Source organism: Oncorhynchus masou, chromosome 5 (assembly GCF_036934945.1).
Source record: "Oncorhynchus masou masou isolate Uvic2021 chromosome 5, UVic_Omas_1.1, whole genome shotgun sequence".
Classification (NCBI taxonomy): Eukaryota; Metazoa; Chordata; class Actinopteri; order Salmoniformes; family Salmonidae; genus Oncorhynchus; species Oncorhynchus masou.
Genome location: NC_088216.1, coordinates 33,526,923 through 33,549,712, shown reverse-complemented (window position 1 = coordinate 33,549,712; position 22,790 = coordinate 33,526,923). Strand labels below are relative to the sequence as shown.

The 22,790-nt window shown below is 48.4% G+C and overlaps 3 non-coding genes across 3 annotated transcripts; all 3 read right to left on the bottom strand.

The window, feature by feature from the left end:
* Positions 1 to 8,365: 8,365 nt before the first annotated feature.
* On the bottom strand, positions 8,366 to 8,484 carry LOC135540592 (U5 spliceosomal RNA). Its single transcript, XR_010455878.1, has one exon. It is a non-coding gene; the product is annotated as a U5 spliceosomal RNA (small nuclear RNA).
* Positions 8,485 to 20,973: 12,489 nt separating this feature from the next.
* LOC135540593 (U5 spliceosomal RNA) lies at positions 20,974 to 21,092 on the bottom strand. The gene has a single exon (XR_010455879.1). It is a non-coding gene; the product is annotated as a U5 spliceosomal RNA (small nuclear RNA).
* A 503-nt stretch (positions 21,093 to 21,595) lies between these two features.
* Positions 21,596 to 21,777, bottom strand: LOC135540596 (U2 spliceosomal RNA). The gene has a single exon (XR_010455882.1). It is a non-coding gene; the product is annotated as a U2 spliceosomal RNA (small nuclear RNA).
* Between the last annotated feature and the right edge of the window lie 1,013 nt (positions 21,778 to 22,790).

Here is a 22,790-nt window from a genome sequence, read left to right as displayed (position 1 = left end):
AGCGCGCACCTATCCAGGATTGGTTTCACCTGGCTTAATGAATCCGTGTCTGCTCATCCTGGCTTGGTCTTTGTGCAACCAATTAAGCCTGGACGCACATGTTTTGGCTTCATTGAGCTCAGCTGAGTCATTTATCCCGGATGTCTTAATTCTACTTTTGTGCAACAGGCCCCAGTTCTACAAGTGCAGCAAAAACATTAAACAGAAAATAACTACCCACAACCCATAGTGGGAAAACAGGCTGCCTAAGTATGGTTCTCAGAGACAACGAATGACAGCTGCCTCTGATTGGGGACCTACCAGGCCAAACACCTAGACATATAACACAAAGAACAAAACAGAATGCCCACCCCAACTCATGCCCTGACCAAACTAAAATAGAGACATAAAAAAGGAACTAAGGTCAGGACATGACATAAATAATCAAGTTTCTACAACTTGATTGGAGTCCAGCTATGGTAAATTCAATTGAATGGACATGATTTGGAAAGGTACACCTGTCTACAGTATGTGACTCGGTTCAGGAAACTAGGCGTATGTTACATCAAAACTTCACAGGAGAGGGATTTGAATGTAAAATGCGTTCTGAAACATTTGAACTTTCATGTGCTTTAATAAACAACTTTTATTCCATCTACAGATAAAATAATTAAATCCGAGCCCAGTTTGTTTAACCATGGAAAAGTCAGGAACCTTCCCACTAGCCATGATTGGCTGAGATAATGGATGGGCTAGACATGCTGGGAGATGAGTTTGGATTGGTTTGCCATGTAGCTGCTTCTGTCTAATGGGAGTTGTATTGATAGTCCTTTCTAACATACCATTTTTGAAAGAATGTTAGCCATTGAGAACTACAAATGTTTAGCTACTTTTCTCAACATTAATGCCCTGAATTGAGTTACTATGCAAGGAACCATTTCAGTGTACTGTTTACACCTTGATCCTGTGCATCTGACAAACTTTTATTTGATATAATGTGTGTTTACCACATGGCCATCCCCACCCATAAAGATTTTTATTTTTAGAAAAAATAATTTATTTACAATGAATACCATTCATAGTTCTCATTCATTCTCAATCCATATCATTTCAAACTAACAAAATAAACCACCAAACAAAAACAAACCTCAGGGGAGCATCGTCCCTCCCCGTCATACCAAACCAATACCTCTCCCTATCTCCCCGTCCCTAATCTATCCCCTTATAAATCTACATAACTCCCAGGCCTAATCCCCCCTTCCACCTCTCCCGTGCCGCATGCTGCCCCCACTTCCTCTCCTCCCTCTTCATCCTCCCCCTCAAATCACCCTCCTCACTATCCCTTCCACCCCCCAATCTCTCCCTGTCTTGACTAAATTCTGCCTGGCTTCCCACAGCCCCCGTTTAAAGAGACTCATGAGAAGCCAGAGCAGAAACCTGTCCCTATCCGTTCCCCTCGCTCTCCCTACGCCTCTCTCTAACCTAGCCCACGTCAAAACAAAATCACGCCTAACCACACCTAACACCCGTGCCCTAGCCCACACTACTCTGGCAAAGGCACAGTCCTAAAAGGCATGGCGCCCAGTCTCCTCCCTGCCACAAGCAGATCTTGGACAGGTGGGGGATCGCGCCAAGCTATGCCGGTACATGATGGAACGTACCGGCAAGCACTTGTGGAGGCTCAACCAATTCAGGTCCTTGAGCCTATTGTCCAGGCCCCGCGCCTGCACTCCCTCCCAGACCACTGACGAGATGCCCGCTACGGGTGCCGGACTCCCTGCCTGCCTGACCTCCTCGTACAGGTGCCTGTGGTCTAAACCTACTCGGGCAACTTCAACCTCGGGGTGCGCACGCAGCCACTTGGCCGCATGGCCAAAGTGCCACGGCAGCTGTTCCGCCCGAGGACCCGTGTTAGACCACACCATTACGCTTCTCGACTGATACGAGAAGAAGACCTGCAGGAGGTTCTTCCCCGATGGGACAGAGCATGCGCGCCCTGGCAACCCACTCGTACCTGCCACCCCACATGAACTGAAACAAAAGCCTCACTAGAGTCCTTCTCAGACAAGCCGGCAATGGGTAGATGTACGCCAAATACAAAAGAGATGGCAATACATCCACCTTTAAGACCAGGACCTTACCTATAAAAGACAAAAACCTAGCATTCCACATTGCTAGCTTCCTCTGTACCACTGCGATACCCATGTTCCAGGTCAGCGTCGCTGAGCCAGAGGACTCAAAATGTACCCCAACAATCCTCAGGGTCCCCTCACAGAGAGATAATCCCCCGGGCACATCCGTCCAACCGCGCCATCTTCCGAAAAACTTAACGGAAGACTTTGCATGATTCAGAAACGCCCCTGACGCTCGGGTGAAATCCCCAATGATGGCAAGGGACCTTATCAGGCACGAGTCCTTACATAACAGCAAGGAAGTGTCGTCGGCGTACTGCGACATCTTAACACGCAGCCCACCGCTCCCAGGGATCAACAAGCCCTCCACCCCTGTGTCTGCCCTAATGGCAGCCCCCAGAGGCTCCATGTACAGAACGAAGAGGAGAGCCGAGGGTGGGCATCCCTGCCTGACCCCAGACGAGAGGTCAAAAACGTCACCTAAGTGACTATTTACACTAACTCGGCACCCCGCTCCGACATATAATGTACGGATCCATCCTATGTACTTCTCCCCAAATCCTAATCTACCTAACACCCTGAATAGAAAGGATCTATTCACGCGATCAAAGGCTTTCACCTGATCTAGCGCTGCTACCATTAAAGGCAGCCCTCTATCTTCAACACAGGTGATGGAGTCCCTGATCAACTGTAGGTTCCATCTTATAGAACGGCCCTCTACCCTGCACGTCTGATCCTCGTGGACGACGTAGGGAAGGGCTGTGCGCAACCGGTCTGCTAAAACCTTTGCAAGAATCTTGTAATCTACGCACAGCATGGTCAACGGCCGCCAGTTTAAGGTCAATTGCTTCCCCCTTCTTATAAAGAAGTGACAGCACACCAACAGCCGTTGATCCCCCCCGGGACCCCCGTCTCAAGGATGGCCTTCAAGACTTCGAGGACCACTGGTCCAAGTATACCCCAAAACTTGAGGTAAAACTCAGCCGGCAGCCCATCCATCCCAGGCACCTTCCCTTTTCCCATCCTCCTAAGAGCGCTCTCAACCTCTTCTAGTGAGATCTGGGCCTCCATCACGTCTCTAATGTCCTCCGGCAACCGTCGGGACAAGTGTTCTAAAAACACGTCTCCCTGCTCTACATCTATTTCCCTTTCCTTCAATAAACCTCGGAAATGTTCAGTTGTCACCCTGACCATTTCCTCTGGTTTACTTACTATACTACCATTTTCTTCCCTAACGCCATGCATTACCTTCCTACTCTGCCTGGCCCTAACCGACTTAAAGAACATAGCGGAACAAGTCTCATGTTCTAGAAAGCCATTATGTGCACGCTCCAGGAAAGCTCGAGCCTTCCGCTCCTGCAGCTCCCTGAGCTGCGCCTTTACGGCTGCGGATCTCTTCCAGTCAATCGACCCGCCGAGGTTTCCTGCCTCGTACTCAAGTTCAATTAACCTTTGGATACGATCCACCTCCCTCCTTTCCTCCCTCTTTTTCCTTTTACAATACCCTATTATAAAAGCCCTAATCCTCACCTTAACTAAATCCCACCACTCTAACACCCCCTTGAAAGAAACAAAAAAATGCGTCAACGAAAGCCTGCTCCTCCAGTATATTCCGTTCTAACTTCCAGTACCCCCTACCGAAGAGGCAGACTGGCGACCCCACCTGCAGGAACACCCCGTCGTGATCCGAGAAGAAAACAGGCAACAGCCGCCCAGACAACTGACCCAACGACCTGGATAGAAAAATGTAGTCGAGCCTCCGCGCAACCCCCCTGGAGTTGCGCCATGTAGGACCGGCTATTGTCAGAGTAGTGTGCAGGCCGCCATCAACCAGACCATGGCAAGCCATTAACCCGGTGATAGCGCCTGCACTGCTATCCCCTCCCAACCCCAAATCTGTTAAAATCCCCTCCTATCATCAAGTGCCTATTTGTAACACACAGGGGCGTCAGACAGTCCACCATCTCCCTCCTGTCTGCCGCCACCTGTGGCCCATACACTACCACTAACCTATACCTACTATCCCTAAAAGTGACATCCACCCTGTCACGAACCGGCTCAAAGCCCGTAACAAAGGGAGACAACGTGGAGATAAGGAGTAACAAAATATATATTTATTAACCAAAGCAACTAAGGAAAATATACAATGGTGTGTGTAATCAGTAATCAGTAGTGTAAGTGAGTGTTTTGCATGCATGAATGTGATAATGCAGGGTGTTGAAAGGTGCCAATGCAAACAAACAAAAGGCCACCAAGAACCACAACACAATCTACAAAGGTGTCTGCATGGAGAGTCTCTTCCATGAATGTGGAAGAGGTCCATTTATTCTGGGACACACCTGGCCCAGGTGTTTCCCATGTAGCTGACGACCCTCCCCAACTCCGCCCACCGGCATCCTAACAAGGAAACAAGAACAAAGACAGAATACGGCAGACAGAGTGGGAGGGTCGTCACACCCCCAGAACCCTCCCCTGCATTACAACAAAGTGCCCTCTACCTTCACCTCTCTATTCCCAAACAAAATCCATACTCCTGTCGAGTGCACCCCTCCTAACCCCAAACTGACTCCCCCTTATCCCACTCTCTCTTAAATCTAATGACATCCCCTCCATCCCTCAGGTGAACCTCCTGTAAAAAACAAACATCAAAACCCACCCCTTCCAAAAAATTAAACACCACCCTCTTAATAAAATCCCTCAACCCCCTTACATTTAAGATAAACCATTTAATAATTAACAACAAATAAACCCAAACCAAACAAAAAAACAGGAGACTCACCCGATTCTCCCCTGGTCCTTCTCCACCGGCGGGGACGTCCTCTACTCCTGACGCCCCCCGTCCTCCATCTCTCCAACCCAGGATGCAGGCAGTGTGTTAGGCCGGGTGCCCTGCACCCTGGGTTCCTCACCATCACCCTCACCCCCACCAAAACCAAACCCAACACCCTCCAACCCTCCCTCACTATAGGCCTCGGGGCTGAGTGTTGGGGATCCCAACTCCCCAAACAGGAGTTGAGATCCCCCCCTCAGACAGACAACCCCGATCCTCACCCTGTGACTCACCCTCCACCAATTGTTGCGGTGCTGTACAAAAAAGTGAGGCTAAATGAACCCTTCCCTCCCCCGTCCCCCGTTTGGCGTCCCCCTCCCCCCCCTCTCCCCCTCCCTCCCTTTCATCCTCCAAATCCACCCTCCTCTTCCCTCTCCTCTTCGGGGATGGCGGCAAAGGGGTCAAAAGGGTTATATCGTCCTCCCTCCCCGCCAAACCCTCCACCATCTCCCTCATCTGTTCCACCAAGTCACTCCTTCCTTCCATCTTCTCTTTTGCCTTCATCTTCTTCATCGTTCCTTCCTTCTTTTCTCTCTCCACTGTCCCCGCCTCCTTCTCTTTTTCTCCGTCACCTCCTTCCACACCGTCCACGTCCTTCGCCTTCTCTTCTCCTCTCTCCTTTCTTATCCTTCTTCCTTCCATCCTCTTCCCGTTCCATCTTCTCCCCTGTGCCATCCATGCAATCCGCACGCGTCCTTTCTTTCCTCCCCCCATCCCCCGCTCCCCCCCCAGCTGCAGACGCGTATGACCTGTGACGAGCCGGGCAATCACGCCACAGGTGTACCTTGGATCCACACCCGTGGCAAGCCTTGGGCTCGTCACAATCCTTGGCCTCGTGCTCTCCCGATCCACAGAACCGACACTTCATGGTGTTGCACGAGGCCAGGATATGACCGTAGGCCATACAACGCCTGCAGAACGGAGGCTGGCGGGCTTAGAAGAGTGTCCCCTGTCAGCCCCCAGGGAGAACATCGGCGGAGGATGGAGGTAGCCATCCACACTCTTCGGGGACACCCTGAGTAACGCCTGGAAACCTCTTCTCCTGTTCCAGAAACCCATGGAGTCCCTGAGGTACCTCGCTGAGGAGACATTGTCCATATATCTCCCCAGAAAGGCCCTCACTTCTTCATCCTTCACGTGCGGATTATACATGTTTACGGTGACCACCCTGAAGTTGTTCCTTGCCAGGCTGGTCACCGTGTAATGGCCCAGGGGACCTTCTCCTTTCTCTTCCTTTACCCTCTTCATAACGCCATCGTGTTGTTCCTCCAAAAAAAACATCGTACCCTTTTTCTATTGGGTTCGCCTGGAGACAGAGGACATCCTTCACCTTAAGTTTGAGGCACCCCAACAGGATATTCCTCCTGAAAGTCTCTCTTCCCCAAGGCTCCTTTTCTTTTTCCCTCCAAGAAAACCTCACCATGTTCGCCAGCCCAATCCCAGGGACCGACCTTGTAGTATTTTGCGCCATCTCCTCATGGAGGATGGTGCGCCCGTCTCACCACCTCTTCCAAAAAAAAAACAATTAAAAAAGGAAATCCAAAAAAAGGGAAGAAAAAAAATTATTAGTTTACCACAAACAATTCAAAACTTTTTTACCGCTCTCCTGGTTCGACCTTTTGACTCAGCGGCCTCTGGGGCACCTCAGTACTGTTAGTGTTTCATACTGGAGAGGGAATGCAAATCAACGACGCTGGACAAGATATAACTGAGGCAGTGATTATCTGAAAAAGGTCTTATATGGCTTCCTAATTCCTGTTCTAGCTCATCTGGTAATGTCTGAAATGTGTCCTTTAGGTTTCAATCATTCCTGTACTACGTCCTGTGTAATATGTGTTTATTTCTATCTATGTATACCCAGCCCGTATTGTGGTGTTAGCTCAGACTCCTCGCATGCGCCGCCACCCTCGCACACAAAAGATTTATCAGTGTGTGGTGACAGCTACGTGTGTTTCTCAACTAAGTAATTTGAAAATGTTCAGCGATTTATTTTAGGTATTTTCTAGAAATGATTGAGCAATCCCCTCTTGGGACAATATGTTAGCAAATTCAAGTGGTTCTATAACATTTGTCAGAATAAATCTATCTCCTTAGGAAATATCGAAAAATAGTTTCGAAAAATGTCAAATTGTTCTGCAAATTATTTAAATACTTTCTGTAAATTCAGTAACATCCTTTTGGAACTTTATATTAGTAAATTCAAGCGATTCTATAGCAATTGTCAGAATAATTCTATGTCTTTAGGAAATATGGATAAATAGACAAATAAAAAAAAATTGTTCATAGAATTATTTAAATACTTTCTGTAAATAATTCAGTAACTTCCTTTATGAACTTATATCAGTAAATATGAGCGATTCTTTAGCAATTGTCAGAATAATTTTAAACTTTAGGCAATATCAACAGGAATGAAAAAAGCGAAAATCAGTGTTTGAGCCCGGCGGCTGTAAATCAAAGTTGCACGGCCATTCGACTACTAAGGTAGCTTTGTCTATCAGGACGTGTGCATAATAGCCCACTTACGTATCCCAACCTAGCGATTTACTCCGCGACAAACGTTTTTCTCAATTTAATTTCCCCGGTCTCAAAATCATGGAACGTCAACTCTGGTTCATATGTTTTCTCAATACTACATTCATTCATACGAAATTCACATTGAATTTCCAAAATCCATAATTGTGTCCTTTACATGTTAAAACACAGCCTCTGCTTAACCTCACCTCTATCAGGTTTCAGAACAAACAGGGTCCCGAAGGAATTTAACACATTGGTCAATCACAATTCACACATTCCTATTAACTCAGTATAGGCCAATTAATACAAAAAATCTTTTTTTTTTACAAAACAAGATATCCTTAATGCCTTAGGTTCTTATGTAAAAAATAATTTGGCAACGATTCATACTCACGTCAGTACTTTCTGATCAAAATTTGGTTTAGACTATAATACAATATGCAGATTTCGATTTAACAGGCTCTGCTCACCTTTCAAGTAGAGCGCAGGGGAGTAATATTTGCGTGATGGCAGCTGTGTGTCCTTCGGATAATCATGTTATTGCACACAGGCTCTAGACTTGGCTGAAGACACTGGGCCCAGAGTTATCTGAGGGTATCCGGTTTAACCAGAGCTTTGGTCTGCTAGTAACGCTTTATATTAGATTATTTATATAACAGTACCAAGCTTGATCTGAGCCAAAAGGCCGAGAAGCGATAACCCACAAATGGAACCCTGCAAACGCCGGGCCCCCGGGGGTCTCGACAGACCTCAGCGGGTTTGCAAAAGCCGTCTCCAACCCTCCCTCCCTCCCCACCCACCCACCCGGCGACAGACAGAAAGACAGGTGTTTTTTGGAAAAAGTCGCTAATGCGTCTTTAAGTCACTATCCTGGCCCACCTCTGTGAATTTCTCTTGAAACAAGATACTGGGCTCTGTAAGAAGCAAAGCCCCTCCAAAAATATGTTTAACTCGTGTAAGTATTCCTCTCCACGGAAGTCTTTAGTAAAAGGCGAAAGGCTTGTGCGTAATGAAGAGAAACCAGAGTCGTATGTAAGGGAATACCCCCTGAACAAAAATGAATGGGAAAACATTGGCATAGTACAAACCATGTACACGATGGACAATACCACCCAAATCGGCGTTGATTCATGCTAAATGTTTTGCAAATGCCATATGGCAATTGCCAGTTGTAACACTTCAAAAATCCAACAGGTGGCGTGTGCGCTCCACCGTGGTTTTTCATATAGGAAATGGACCCCAAGTCAACATCCAAAAGCCAAATTTTGAAAAAATGATTTTGTCAAAAACTTATCACAACTTAAAGTGCTTTCTGGACCGTTTTTCGAAATTCTTTCGCTTTTTTGTCAATTACACGTGTAAGAACTGTATGAATATACTTTTGTCCAATTTTATTATCATATTTTTTTTTAATTACTTGAGCATAAGGCACATGTTTTGTCCATTTGCAATATGATTTCATAGGAAGTCAAAAGTCAAAAATAACAAAATTTTATAAACTTCACACACCCTTAAAAAGTGGCATGCTCAAAAATCCTGCAGAAATGCAAAATTGACTGGCCTGATGAACTCGGGATGGCCGGGCAGTGATTGTTGTTCCTTTCCATCACTCGTGGTGTTGATTCATGTCCATTTGCTTATGTTTTCTCACTTTTGCAAAGTCACTGTGCATTTGCAATATGGTTCAATGGGCATTCACCATCACGAATTTGTCATGCTATAAAAATCGTGCAGGAATGCCAAATTGACTGGCCCGATGAACTCGGGATGGCTGGGCAGTGATTCTGGTACCTCTCCATCGCTCGTTAGGATTGATTTCAGAATGTCACTTTTGGTGATGGTACCTCACTGTTAAAACATATTGCAAATGTTTTCTCACTTTTGCAAAGTCACTGAAAATCGTGCAGGAATGCCAAATTGACTGGCCCGATGAACTCGGGATGGCTGGGCAGTGATTCTGGTACCTCTCCATCGCTCGTTAGGATTGATTTCAGAATGTCACTTTTGGTGATGGTACCTCACTGTTAAAACATATTGCAAATGTTTTCTCACTTTTGCAAAGTCACTGAAAATCGTGCAGGAATGCCAAATTGACTGGCCCGATGAACTCGGGATGGCTGGGCAGTGATTCTGGTACCTCTCCATCGCTCGTTAGGGTTGATTTCAGAATGTCACTTTTGGTGATGGTACCTCACTGTTTAAACATATTGCAAATGGACAAGAGTCACCAGCAAGTCACCGTCCATCAGTCAATTTGATATCATTCTGACACCAAACTGACACCAAACCCACTTATCCCAACTCGTTTAGTAGCCAACTATCACATACTTCAGAGCTGGCCCAAAATTCACAACGCCTTCGGTTCAAACCATAAAAAAAACATAACACGTAGTCACGTTCTAGCTGCGGGTCCATTTCTTGTGTTATGTGTAGGCCTAGCTGAGGCGACCCCAAATCCCAAGTTTCGGCTCGATAGGTCATTTGTTGTCTGAGTAAAACCCTAATTGGTGCTGAAAATCCACTTTTTTCAATTACTAATGCAGGGAGTGTATGTCTCTACGCACCCCAATGGGTCCCTACTTCCAAGCTGTGTGTGTGTGTGATTTAGTTTTCCTTTGAAATTTTATGGGAAAAATGACTGATTTACAGTTCATGGGCGTTGCCTAATCACATATATGAAGTTTTGGAAAGATCTGATTTTTTTTTAACCCCTCGAAACAGCCCATGAGACACCAATTATGGCACTTCCGGTTGGCACAGGAAGCTATAACTCAACACACATCCTCATTGGGGTATTCTATTACAGAATCCTGAGTTAAGTCTTTACCATAAAAACTGACTGTCTATCAAACTGCAGGCAGGTTATGGGTATACACTTTTAGGGCGATTTTAACCACTTCCGGTTGGTCCAGGAAGCTTAAAATCGACACAGGTAGACCTTATAGTGGCCTGATGGACTGGTACCGAAGACAGGTTCATAAGGCATTCATAACCCATATAGGCTCCAGGTTGAATTTAGGGGAGCAGGCAATGTATTCCTATGGGGAGAGAAGTCAATGCAAACTGTTTTTATGTAAACACCTTCTTTTAACTGTGAAGGGTTAATACCACACGGTCAAGGTTAGGCTTGCACAGATCGGGAGGACCTTAGGAACAGTCCTGTGTTTGAATTGTCCTTCTAAACCTAACGGTTCTGCCGCTGTCACCCAAAATCAAATGACATTGTGGTGCAGGCTTCATTTTGGGCCTACTTTTCCCATGGTCGCTGCGCTCAGACCGAGCGAGCTACGGTCAAGCGGGGTGCCTCGGACTCAGCACAGTCTGGACACTATGGTGATGCCATTTTTTGTGTTGATTTCAGAATGCCATTTTGGTGATGGTCCCTCTCCGCTTAAACATATTGCAAATTAACAAAAGTCAACTAGCAAGTCAGTGTCCATCAGTCAATTAGATGTCATTCTGACACCTAACTGATACCAATTGACACCAAACCCACTTTTTCCAACTCATTTAGAAGCCAACTATCACATATGTCAGAGCAGGCCCATAATTCACAGCGCCTTTAGTTTAAAACATAATAAAAACGTAAAACACATAGTTATGTTCTAGCTATGGGTCCAGTTCGGACATTATGTGTAGTCCTATGTGAGGCGACCCCGAATCCCGAGTTTCGGCTCGATAGGTCCTTCGGTGCCCGAGTAAAACCCTAATTGGTGCTGAAAATCCACTTTTTTCAATTACTTGCTACGGGTTCCTTGAATGAGCTATCGGACAGAAACGTTGGGGTCCGCCTCTATGGGCCGAGCCGGTTTCAATGCACCTAGTCTTGTGTCTCTGAGACTTTTCTAAATGTCGCCATTTTTGTAATGGTCAAAATGAATTGAAGTCATTGCAAATGTTCGACGCTGTTTCTCGGTCCGAGAACCTTCTAGAGCACCGTAACTCACCACGCACTATCGACCTGAGGTCTAGAATAGGATTCTAAAGTTTCGGAACTCTAGGTCTGACGGTTCTTTTTTAGCTCGAACAAAGCTAACTATTGGAGGCACTGTCAGTCTCTACGCACCCCAATACGTCCCTTCATCCAAGTTGTGTATCTGTGTGATTTAGTTTTCCTTTGAATTTTTATGGGAAAAATGACTGATTTACAGTTCATGGGGGTTGCCTAATCACACATATGAAGTTTTGGACAGATCTGATTTTTTTAACCCTTCCAAACAGCCCCTGAGACACCAATTATGGCACTTCCGGTTGGCACAGGAAGCTATAAGTCAACACATATCCTCATTGGGGTATGCTTTTGCAGAATCCTGAGTTTTAAGTCTTTACGTTAAGAATTGACTGATTTACACAGGGTTCAATGCACTATGTCTATCAAATTGCAGGCAGAGTATGGATATACACTTTTAGGGTGATTTTAAGCACTTCCGGTTGGTCCAGGAAGATTAGAATCAACACAGGTAGACCTCATAGTGTCCTGATGGACTGTCATCAAAGACAGGTTCATAAGGCATTCATAACCCACATAGGCCTCAGGTTGAATTTAGAGGAGCAGGCAATGTATTCCTATGGGGAGAGAAGTCAATGCAAACTGTTTGATGTAAACACCTTCTTTAAACTGTAGGGTTAATGCCACACGGTCAAGGTTAGGCTTGCACAGATCGGGAGGACCTTAGAAACATTCCTGTGTTTGAATTGTCCTTCTAAACCTAACGGTTCCGCCGCTGTCACCCAAAATCAAATGACATTGTGGTGCAGGCTTCATTTTGGGCCTACTTTTCTAATGGTCGCTGCGCTTAGACTGAGCGAGCTACGGTCAAGCGGGATATCTCGTTGAACTCGGCACGGCCTTGGGATTATGTTTATGCCATTGCCTGCTCTGTGTCTTTAAACACTGCGCTTTGTCACTCCATTCTTGCTGTGTGTGTGTGTGTGTGAGAGCTTTTCTTTGACATCTGTTGGGAGAAATGACTGATTTTACAGTTCAGGAGGGTTGCCTAATCACACATATGAAGTTTTGAAAAGATCTGAACTTTTTAACCCTTGGATACAGCCACTATGACACCATTTAAGGCACTTCTTTTTGGCACAGGAAGCTATAAATAAACTCATATCCTCATTGGGGTATGCCTTTACAGAATCCTGAGTTTTAAGTCTTTACGTTAAGAACTGAGTTATTTATGGAGGGTTTAGTGAGTGTGTGTTATTTCAGAAAATCATAGAAAATCACAGAAATTTCTCTATTTTCATTTTGGACCTTTAATCCCAGAAAAATGGCCATAACTCAAAAACAGTTGAGGCCTAGACGCCATCTTGTTCGGGGCCAACTGCCCATTATGCCAAACCTATGCTCACCAAGTTTCGGCTTTGAAATATTTTCAGTTTTCGAGATAAGGCCCGTCGTGATTCGTGATGTTTTGTCAAATTGCAGTATGATTGCTTATGCCCTCTTGTGGGATTTTCCGGGATAGCGGAAAAATTACCAAAACTTGATTATTTTATAAAACGAAAACCGAATGTCCGACAAACTTCCCGGTAGGTCTGGCCCTGCCGCTCGGTCCGCCGCCGTCCCGAATTTTAACAAATGTTTTCGGACGTTTAGTAAGGGACGGTACATTTGCAATATGGACTTTCTCACTAACCACACAGAAAATGTCCCCTTAAGGTATGGAAGTCAGAGGTCGGGGCCGGAGACACACTCTGTGCACTCTAGGCCGGGTTCCCGCGGGTGCTCCCGGAACCCACTCTTCCGAGTTTGAGGGCTGTGGATAATGAGGTCAGAGAGAGAGAGAGAATCCTGGCCCAATTTTTTTTCTTTTTTTTAAAGATGGACCCCGAGAATCCTCAGAGCCCCCTCACAGAGAGAACCCTCCGGGCACATCCGTCCTACCGCACCATCTTCCGAAAACTTAACGGAAGACTTTGCATGGTTCAGAACCGCCCCAGATGCTCGGGTGAAATCCCTGATGATGGCAAGGGACCTTGTCAAGCACGAGTCCTTGCATAACAGCAAGGAAGTGTCGTCGGCGTACTGCGTCATCTTAACACGCAGCCCACCGCTCCCAGGGATCAACAAGCCCTCCACCCCTGTGTCTGCCCCAATGGCAGCCCCCAGAGGCTCCATGTACAGAACGAAGAGGAGAGCCGAGAGTGGGCATCCCTGCCTGACCCCAGACGAGAGGTCAAAACGTCACCTAAGTGACTATTTACGCTAACTCGGAACCCCGCTCCTACATATTATGTACGGATCCATCCTATAAACTTCTCCCCAAATCCTAATCTACCTAACACCCTGAATAGAAAGGATCTATTCACGCGATCAAAGGCTTTCGCCTGATCTAGCGCTGCTACCATTAAAGGCAGCCCTCTATCTTCAACCCAGGCGATGGAGTCCCTGATCAACTGTAGGTTCCATCTTATTGAACGGCCCTCTACCCCGCGGACGACGTAGGGAATGGCTGTGCGCAACCGGTCTGCTAAAACTTTGCAAGAATCTTGTAATCTACGCACAGCATGGTCAACGGCCGCCAGTTGCCAAGGTCAGTTGCTTCCCCTTCTTAAAAAGTGACAGCACACCAACAGCCATTGATCCCCCCGGGACCCCCGTCTCAAGGATGGCCTTCAAGACTTCGAGGACACTGGTCCAAGTATACCCCAAAACTTGAGGTAAAACTCAGCCGGCAGCCCATCCATCCCAGGCACCTTCCATTTTCCCATCCTCCTAAGAGCGCTCTCAACCTCTTCTAGTGAGATCTGGGCCTCCATCACGTCTCTAATGTCCTCCGGCAACCGCCGGGACAAGTGTTCTAAAAACACGTTTCCCTGCTCTACATCTATTTCCCTTTCCTTAAATAAACCTTGGAAATGATCAGTTGTCACCCTGACCATTTCCTCTGATTTACTTACTATACTACCATTTTCTTCCCTAACGCCATGCATTACCTTCCTACTCTGCCTGGCCCTAACCGACTTAAAGAACATAGCGGAACAAGTCTCATTATGTTCTAAAAAGCTATTATGCGCACGCTCCAGAAACGCTCGAGCCTTCTGCACCTGCATCTCCCTGAGCTGCGCCTTTAGGGCTGCGAAACTCTCCCAGTCATTCGACCCGCCGAGGTTGCCTGCCTCGTACTCAAGTTCAATTAACCTTTGGAGACGATCCACCTCCCTCCTTTCCTCCCCCCTTTTACAATAACCTATTATAAAAGCCCTAATCCTCACCTTAACTATATCCCACCACACCAACACCCCCTCGCACATAGACCGGAGGCCGTCAAGCCTTCGAAAGAAACACAAAAATGCGTCAACGAAAGCCTGCTCCTCCAGTATATCCCGGTCTAGCTTCCAGTACCCCCTACCGAAGAGGCAGACTGGCGACCCCACCTGCAGGAACACCCCGTCGTGATCCGAGAAGAAAACAGGCAACAGCCGCCCAGACAACTGACCCAAAGACCTGGATAGAAAAATATAGTCGAGCCTCCGCGCAACCCCCCTGGAGTTGCGCCATGTAGGACCGACCATTACCGGAGTAGTATGCAGGCCACCATCAACCAGACCATGGCAAGCCATTAGCCCGGTGATGGCGCCTGCACTACTGTCACCACCTACTCCTAAATCTATATTAAAATCCCCTCCTATCACCAAGTGCCTATTTGTAACACACAGGGGCGCCAGACAGTCCACCATCTCCCTCCTGTCTGCCGCCACCTGTGGTCCATACACCCCAATTAACCTATACCTAACTTCTCTAAACTCTACATCTATCCCCATGACTCTACCCTGCATTATGACAAACGTGCTCTCTACCTTAATCTCCCTATTCCCACACAAAATCCCTACTCCTGTTGAGTGCACCCCTCCTATGCCCCAAAAAGATTCCCCCTTATCCCACTCCCTTCTAAACCTATTCACATCCCCACCATCCCTCAGGTGAACCTCCTGCAAAAAACAGAAATCAAAACCCACCCCTTCTAAATAACAAAAGACCGCCCTCCTTTTAACAAAGTCCCTCAACCCCCTAACATTTAAACTAAGAAAGGAAACAGACATTCATTTAATAATAACCAGCTATTAAACCCAAAACCCAAAGAAAAACAGGAGACTCACCCGATGCTCCCCTGGTCCTTCTCTACCGGCGGGGACGTCCTCTCCTCTCCTGACGTCCCCCCGTTCTCCTCCATCTCTGCGACCCAGGATGCAGGCAAGGTGTTAGGTCTTGGAGTGTCCTGCATCCCGGGTCCTCCACCAACACTCTCCCCGCCGGCTGTCTGTCTGAGAGTAGGGGACCCCATCCCCTCAAACAGGAGCTGGGATTCCCCCCCAGACAAACAGCCCTGGTCCATCTCCTGGCTCTCACCCTCCATTATCCAGAGCGACTTACAAATTGGTGAATTCACCTTCTGACATCCAGTGGAACAGCCACTTTACAATAGTGCATCTAAATCATTTAAGGGGGGTGAGAAGGATTACTTATCCTATCCTAGGTATTCCTTGAAGAGGTGGGGTTTCAGGTGTCTCCGGAAGGTGGTGATTGACTCCGCTGTCCTGGCATCGTGAGGGAGTTTGTTCCACCATTGGGGGCCAGAGCAGCGAACAGTTTTGACTGGGCTGAGCGGGAACTGTACTTCCTCAGTGGTAGGGAGGCGAGCAGGCCAGAGGTGGATGAACGCAGTGCCCTTGTTTGGGTGTAGGGCCTGATCAGAGCCTGGAGGTACTGCGGTGCCGTTCCCCTCACAGCTCCGTAGACAAGCACCATGGTCTTGTAGCGGATGCGAGCTTCAACTGGAAGCCAGTGGAGAGAGCGGAGGAGCGGGGTGACGTGAGAGAACTTGGGAAGGTTGAACACCAGACGGACTGCGGCGTTCTGGATGAGTTGTAGGGTTTAATGGCACAGGCAGGGAGCCCAGCCAACAGCGAGTTGCAGTAATCCAGACGGGAGATGACAAGTGCCTGAATTAGGACCTGCGCCGCTTCCTGTGTGAGGCAGGGTCGTACTCTGCGGATGTTGTAGAGCATGAACCTACAGGAACGGGCCACCGCCATGATGTTAGTTGAGAACGACAGGGTGTTGTCCAGGATCACGCCAAGGTTCTTAGCGCTCTGGGAGGAGGACACAATGGAGTTGTCAACCGTGATGGCGAGATCATTGAACGGGCAGTCCTTCCCCCGGGAGGAAGAGCAGCTCCGTCTTGCCGAGGTTCAGCTTGAAGTGGTGATCCGTCATCCACACTGATATGTCTGCCAGACATGCAGAGATGCGATTCGCCACCTGGTCATCAGAAGGGGGAAAGGAGAAGATTAATTGTGTGTCGTCTGCATAGCAATGATAGGAGAGACCATGTGAGGTTATGACAGAGCCAAGTGACTTGGTGTATAGCGAGAATAGGAGAGGGCCTAGAACAGAGCCCTGGGGGACACCAGTTGTGAGAGCGCGTGGCGAGGAGACATTCTCGCCACGCCACCTGGTAGGAGCGACCTGTCAGGTAGGACGCAATCCAAGCGTGGGCCGCGCCGGGAGATGCCCAACTCGGAGAGGGTGGAGAGGAGGATCTGATGGTTCACAGTATCGAAGGCAGCCGATAGGTCTAGAAGGATGAGAGGAGAGAGAGTTGGCTTTAGCAGTGCGGAGCGCCTCCGTGATACAGAGAAGAGCAGTCTCAGTTGAATGACTAGTCTTGAAACCTGACTGATTTGGATCAAGAAGGTCATTCTGAGAGAGATAGCGGGAGAGCTGGCCAAGGACGGCACGTTCAAGAGTTTTGGAGAGAAAAGAAAGAAGGGATACTGGTCTGTAGTTGTTGACATCGGAGGGATCGAGTGTAGGTTTTTTCAGAAGGGGTGCAACTCTCGCTCTCTTGAAGACGGAAGGGACGTAGCCAGCGGTCAGGGATGAGTTGATGAGCGAGGTGAGGTAAGGGAGAAGGTCTCCGGAAATGGTCTGGAGAAGAGAGGAGGGGATAGGGTCAAGCGGGCAGGTTGTTGGGCGGCCGGCCGTCACAAGAAGCGAGATTTCATCTGGAGAGAGAGGGGGTCAGAGCACAGGGTAGGGCAGTGTGAGCAGAACCAGCGGTGTCGTTTGACTTAGCAAACGAGGATCGGATGTCGTCGACCTTCTTTTCAAAATGGTTGACGAAGTCATCTGCAGAGGGGGGGGAGGGGGAGGAGGATTCAGGAGGGAGGAGAAGGTGGCAAAGAGCTTCCTAGGGTTAGAGGCAGATGCTTGGAATTTAGAGTGGTAGAAAGTGGCTTTAGCAGCAGAGACAGAGGAGGAAAATGTAGAGAGGAGGGAGTGAAAGGATGCCAGGTCCGCAGGGAGGCGAGTTTTCATCCATTTCCGCTCGGCTGCCCGGAGCCCTGTTCTGTGAGCTCGCAATGAGTCGTCGAGCCACGAAGCGGGAGGGGAGGACCGAGCCGGCCTGGAGGATAGGGGACATAGAGAGTCAAAGGATGCAGAAAGGGAAGAGAGGAGGGTTGAGGAGGCAGAATCAGGAGATAGGTTGGAGAAGGTATGAGCAGAGGGAAGAGATGATAGGATGGAAGAGGAGAGAGTAGCGGGGAGAGAGAGCGAAGGTTGGGACGGCGCGATACCATCCGAGTAGGGGCAGTGTGGGAAGTGTTGGATGAGAGCGAGAGGGAAAAGGATACAAGGTGGTGGTCGGAGACTTGGAGGGGAGTTGCAATGAGGTTAGTGGAAGAACAGCATCTAGTAAAGATGAGGTCGAGCGTATTGCCTGCCTTGTGAGTAGGGGGGAAGGTGAGAGGGTGAGGTCAAAAGAGGAGAGGAGTGGAAAGGAGGAGGCAGAGAGGAATGAGTCAAAGGTAGACGTGGGAGGTTAACTTCTTGAAACTCCCCATCCCGGATCCGGGATCGTGACTAAAGCCTCAGGCTCATTAGCATAACGCAACGTTAACGATTTCTGAAAATCGCAAATAAAATTAAAATAATGCGTTTGCTCTCAAGCTTAGCCTTTTCTTAACAACACTGTCATCTCAGATTTTCAAAATATGCTTTTGAACCATAGAAATTGACTAATTTGTGTAAGAGTATGCAAAGCTAGCATAGCATTTTGTGTAGCATGTAGCACGCAACATTTTCACAAAAACCAGATAACCAAATAAATAAAATCATTTACCTTTGAAGAGCTTCTGATGTTTTCAATGAGGAGAGTCTCAGTCACATACCAAATGCGCAGTGTTTCCTGAAAGCGTCTGTGTGTAGGAGAAATCGTTCCGTTTTCTACATTGCGTCTGGCTACCGAAACGAACCGAAAATGCAGTCACCTACAACGTGAAACTTTTTCCGGATTAACTACATAATATCGGCCGAAACATGGCAAACGTTGTTTGGAATCAATCCTCAAGGTGTTTTTTCACATATCTCTTCATTGACATGCAGTTCGTGGAAGCTTGCTTTCCTCTGTGTCCCATGGAAAAATACTGGCAGGTGACTTTTGCGCACCAATTTCGGCGCAGGACACCGGGCGGACACGTGGTAAATGTGGTCTGTTATGGTCAATCTTCCAATGATCTGCCCACAAATACGTCACAATGCTGCAGACACCTTGGGGAAACGACAGAAAGGGCTGACTAATTCCTCTTGCATTCACAGCCATATAAGGAGATCTTAAAAACAGAGCCTCAAAATCCTTGTCATTTCCTGGATGCCATCTCATCTTGGTTTTGCCTGAAGCTCACGTTTTTAGGGCACGCACAGAGAAGATCTTTGTATTTCTGGACACGTCAGAGTGTTTTCTTTCGAACGGTAGCAATTATATGCATAGTCGAGCATCTTTTTGTGACAAAATATCTTGTTTAAAACGGGAACGTTTTTCATCCAAAAATGAAATTGCGCCCCAGAGCATCAACAGGTTAAAGTCGCCCAAGACTGTGAGAGGTGAGCCGTCCTCTCCCTGCCTGCCGCGCTCCCCTTCCTCTTCTTTTTTTCTTTTTTCGGTGTAGGAGGTAGCGGGGAGACACCACCCCTCTTCCCCGCTAACTCCTCCACCATTTCCCTCATCTCCTCCACCAGGAAGCTCGACATACTGTCTCCCCAGTCCCTCACCTTCCCCCTCCTCCCCCCCCACAAGTCCTGCCACAGGCACCCCTCCCCCCCACAGGCCCTGCCACAGTCACCTCCTCCCTCCCCACAGGTCCTTCCACAGGCACCCCTCCCCCCCACCGGTCCTTCCACAGGCACCCCATCCCCCACATCCACCTCCCCCGTTGATCTATCGCGCTCTTCCACTCCCTTAGATTCCTTCTTCCTTTCTCCTTCCGCCGTCGCTCCTTTCTCCTCTTCTCCCTTCTTGCCCTCCGGGCCAGCACTCTGCGCCCGAGAAGGTCCTCCGTCCCCCCCTCTTCTTCCCCCATCCCCCGCTCCTGCTCCCCCTCCGACTGCAGACGCGTATGACCTCTGACGAGCCGGGCAATCACGCCACAGGTGCTGTGTGGAACCACACCCGTGACAAGCCTTCGGCTCGTCGCAGTCCTTGGCCTCGTGCTCCCCAGACCCACAGAACCTACACTTTCTACTGCTGCACGAGGCCAGGATGTGTCCATAGGCCATACAGCGCCTGCAGAACGGGGGCTGACGTGCATAATACAATGTCCCCCTGTCAGCCCCCAGGGAGAACATAGCTGGGGGATGGAGGTACCCTCCCACTCCCCTAGGATCTTCTCTGAGGAGGGCCTGGAACCCCCTCCTCCCCGTCCAAAAACCCAAAGAGTCAGTAAGGTGCCTTCCTGAGGAGACACTATCCATATACCTCCCCAGGAAGGCCCTCACCTCTTCATCCTTCACATAAGGATTGTATATGTTCACAGTCACAATCCGAAAATTGTTTTTCGCTAGGCTCTTCACCTCATAATGGCACATCGGCACCTTGGATCCAACTTCTTTAACTTTCTTCAGTACTTCGTCATGCTTACTCTCGGTGTAGAAAGCTACGTCAAAGACTCCCTCCAGGGAGTTCCCTTGTAGACAAAAGACTTCGTTTACCTTCAGCTTTAGTAATCCCATCAGAATCGTCCTGCCAAAAATCTCTCTTCCAAAAGGCTCTTTATCCTTTTCTCTCCACGCAAAACGAATCGTATTTGAAAGTCCAGTCCCTGGGACCGACCTATAGGATGAGCTCTGCGCCATCTCCGCGAAGAGTATGGCGCACAGGTTTCCCACACTTTTTCCAAAAAATAGAAAATGTAAGTGGGATTTTAAATTCAAAAACGTACCGCTCTCCTGTTCCGACCTTCTGGCAAGGCGAGCTCTGGGGCACCGCAGTACCAAGCTTGGTCCTAGCCAAAAGGCCGAGAAGCGATAACCCACAAATGGAACCCTGCAAACGCCGGGCCCCCGGGGGCCTCGACAGACCTCAGCGGGTTTGCAAAAGCCGTCTCCAACCCTTCCTCCCTCCCCAGCCACCCAGCCACCCGGCGACAGACAGATTGGAAAAAGTCGCTAATGCGTCTTTAAGTCACTATCCTGGCCCACCACCTGTCAATTTCTCTTGAAACAAGATACCGGGCTCTGCAAGAAGCAAAGCATCTCCAAAAATACGTTGAACTCGTGTAACTATTCCTCTCCACGGAAGTCTTTAGTAAAAGGCGAAAGGCTTGTGCGTAATGAAGAGAAACCAGAGTTGTATGGAAGCCAGAGGTCGGGGCCCGAGACGCACTCTGTGTGCACTCTCGGCCGGGTTCCCGCGGGTGCTCCCGGAACCCACTCTTCCGAGTTTGAGGGCTGTGGATAAAAAGAGGGTCACAGACACAGAGAGAGAGAGCACAGAGACAGAGAGACAGAGAGAGAGACAGAGAGAGACAGAGAGAGGACAGGAGAGACACAGAGAGAGACACACAGAGACGGAGAGACACACAGAGACGGAGAGACACAGAGAGAGACGGAGAGACGCACAGAGACACACACACACTATCCTGGCCCATTTTTTATTTTTTATTTTTTATTTTTTTTAACAAAAATGGCGGGAAACGGGGGACCCCATTGAAAAGCGCTTCGCCCTTCTTTCAGTTTGAATGTTTTTTTTCCCTTCTCTTCTTCTGCTAGCTAGCTAGCTAGCTAACTAGCAACTAGCTAGCTAGCTGTTTACATAGCTTTGTGAGTTTGTACTTTTCCTTGACAACGGGAGAAAAGTGTTGCACCGTTCCCGGAGGTACTGCAATACCGGGTCGATGCGTGGAGCGGACGGAGCAAGCCCCATTTCCGACTCCCTGTTCAAAAAATCCATTTAATATAAGGTCCCCCGATGGGGGACGTATCAGACATTAAACTGATAAGAACAGATTTTTTTTTTTTTTTTTTAAATAACTTATTACATTCAATACCATTCATATTTACAAATCATAATTCTCATTCATACTATTTACAATACACCATCACCAAACACCCAAACAAAAACAAACCTCAGGGGAGCATCATCCCTCCCCGTCATACCTAACCAATACCTAACCATTCCCTATCTCCACGTCCCTAATCTATCCCTAGAACTACCCTAGAACACTCCCAGCCCTAATCCCCCCTTCCACCTCTCCCGTGCCGCATGCTGCCCCCACTTCCTCTCCTCCCCCTCACATCACTTTCCACCCTCCTTACTATCCCTTCCACCCCCCAATCTCTCCCTGTCTTGACTAAATTCTGCCTGGCTTCCCACAGTCCCTTTCTAAAGAGACTCATGAGAAGCCAGAGCAGAAACCTGTCCCTATCGGGACCCCTCGCTCTCCCTACGCCTCTCTCTAACCTAGCCCACGTCACTACAAAATCGTTCCTAACCAAACCTATCAACACCTGTGCCCTAGCCCATACCACTCCGGCAAAGGCACAGTCCCAAAAGGCATGGCGCACAGTCTCCTCCCTGCCACAAGCAGATCTTGGGCAGGTGGGGGATCGCGCCAAGCTATGCCGGTACATAATAGCACGTACCGGCAAGCACTTGTGGAGGCTCAACCAATTCAGGTCCTTGAGCCTGTTGTCCAGGCCCCGTGCCTGCACTCCCTCCCAGACCACTGACGAGATGCCCGCTACAGGCGCAGGACTCACTGCCTGCCTGACCTCCTCGTACAGGTGCCTGTGGTCTAAACCTACTCGGGCAACTTCAACCTCGGGGTGCGCACGCAGCCACTTGGCCGCATGGCCAAAGTGCCACGGCAGCTGTTCCGCCCGAGGACCCGCGTTAGACCACACCATTACGCTTCTCGCCTGATACGAGAAGAACACCTGCAAGAGGTAACCGGACGGGTGTATAACCGGATTAGCAAGCTCCGTCAACAGAAAAGAAACAAAAATTGCGTCCAGCTTGAGGGGGAAGTGTGGTATCCCCCTACCTCCC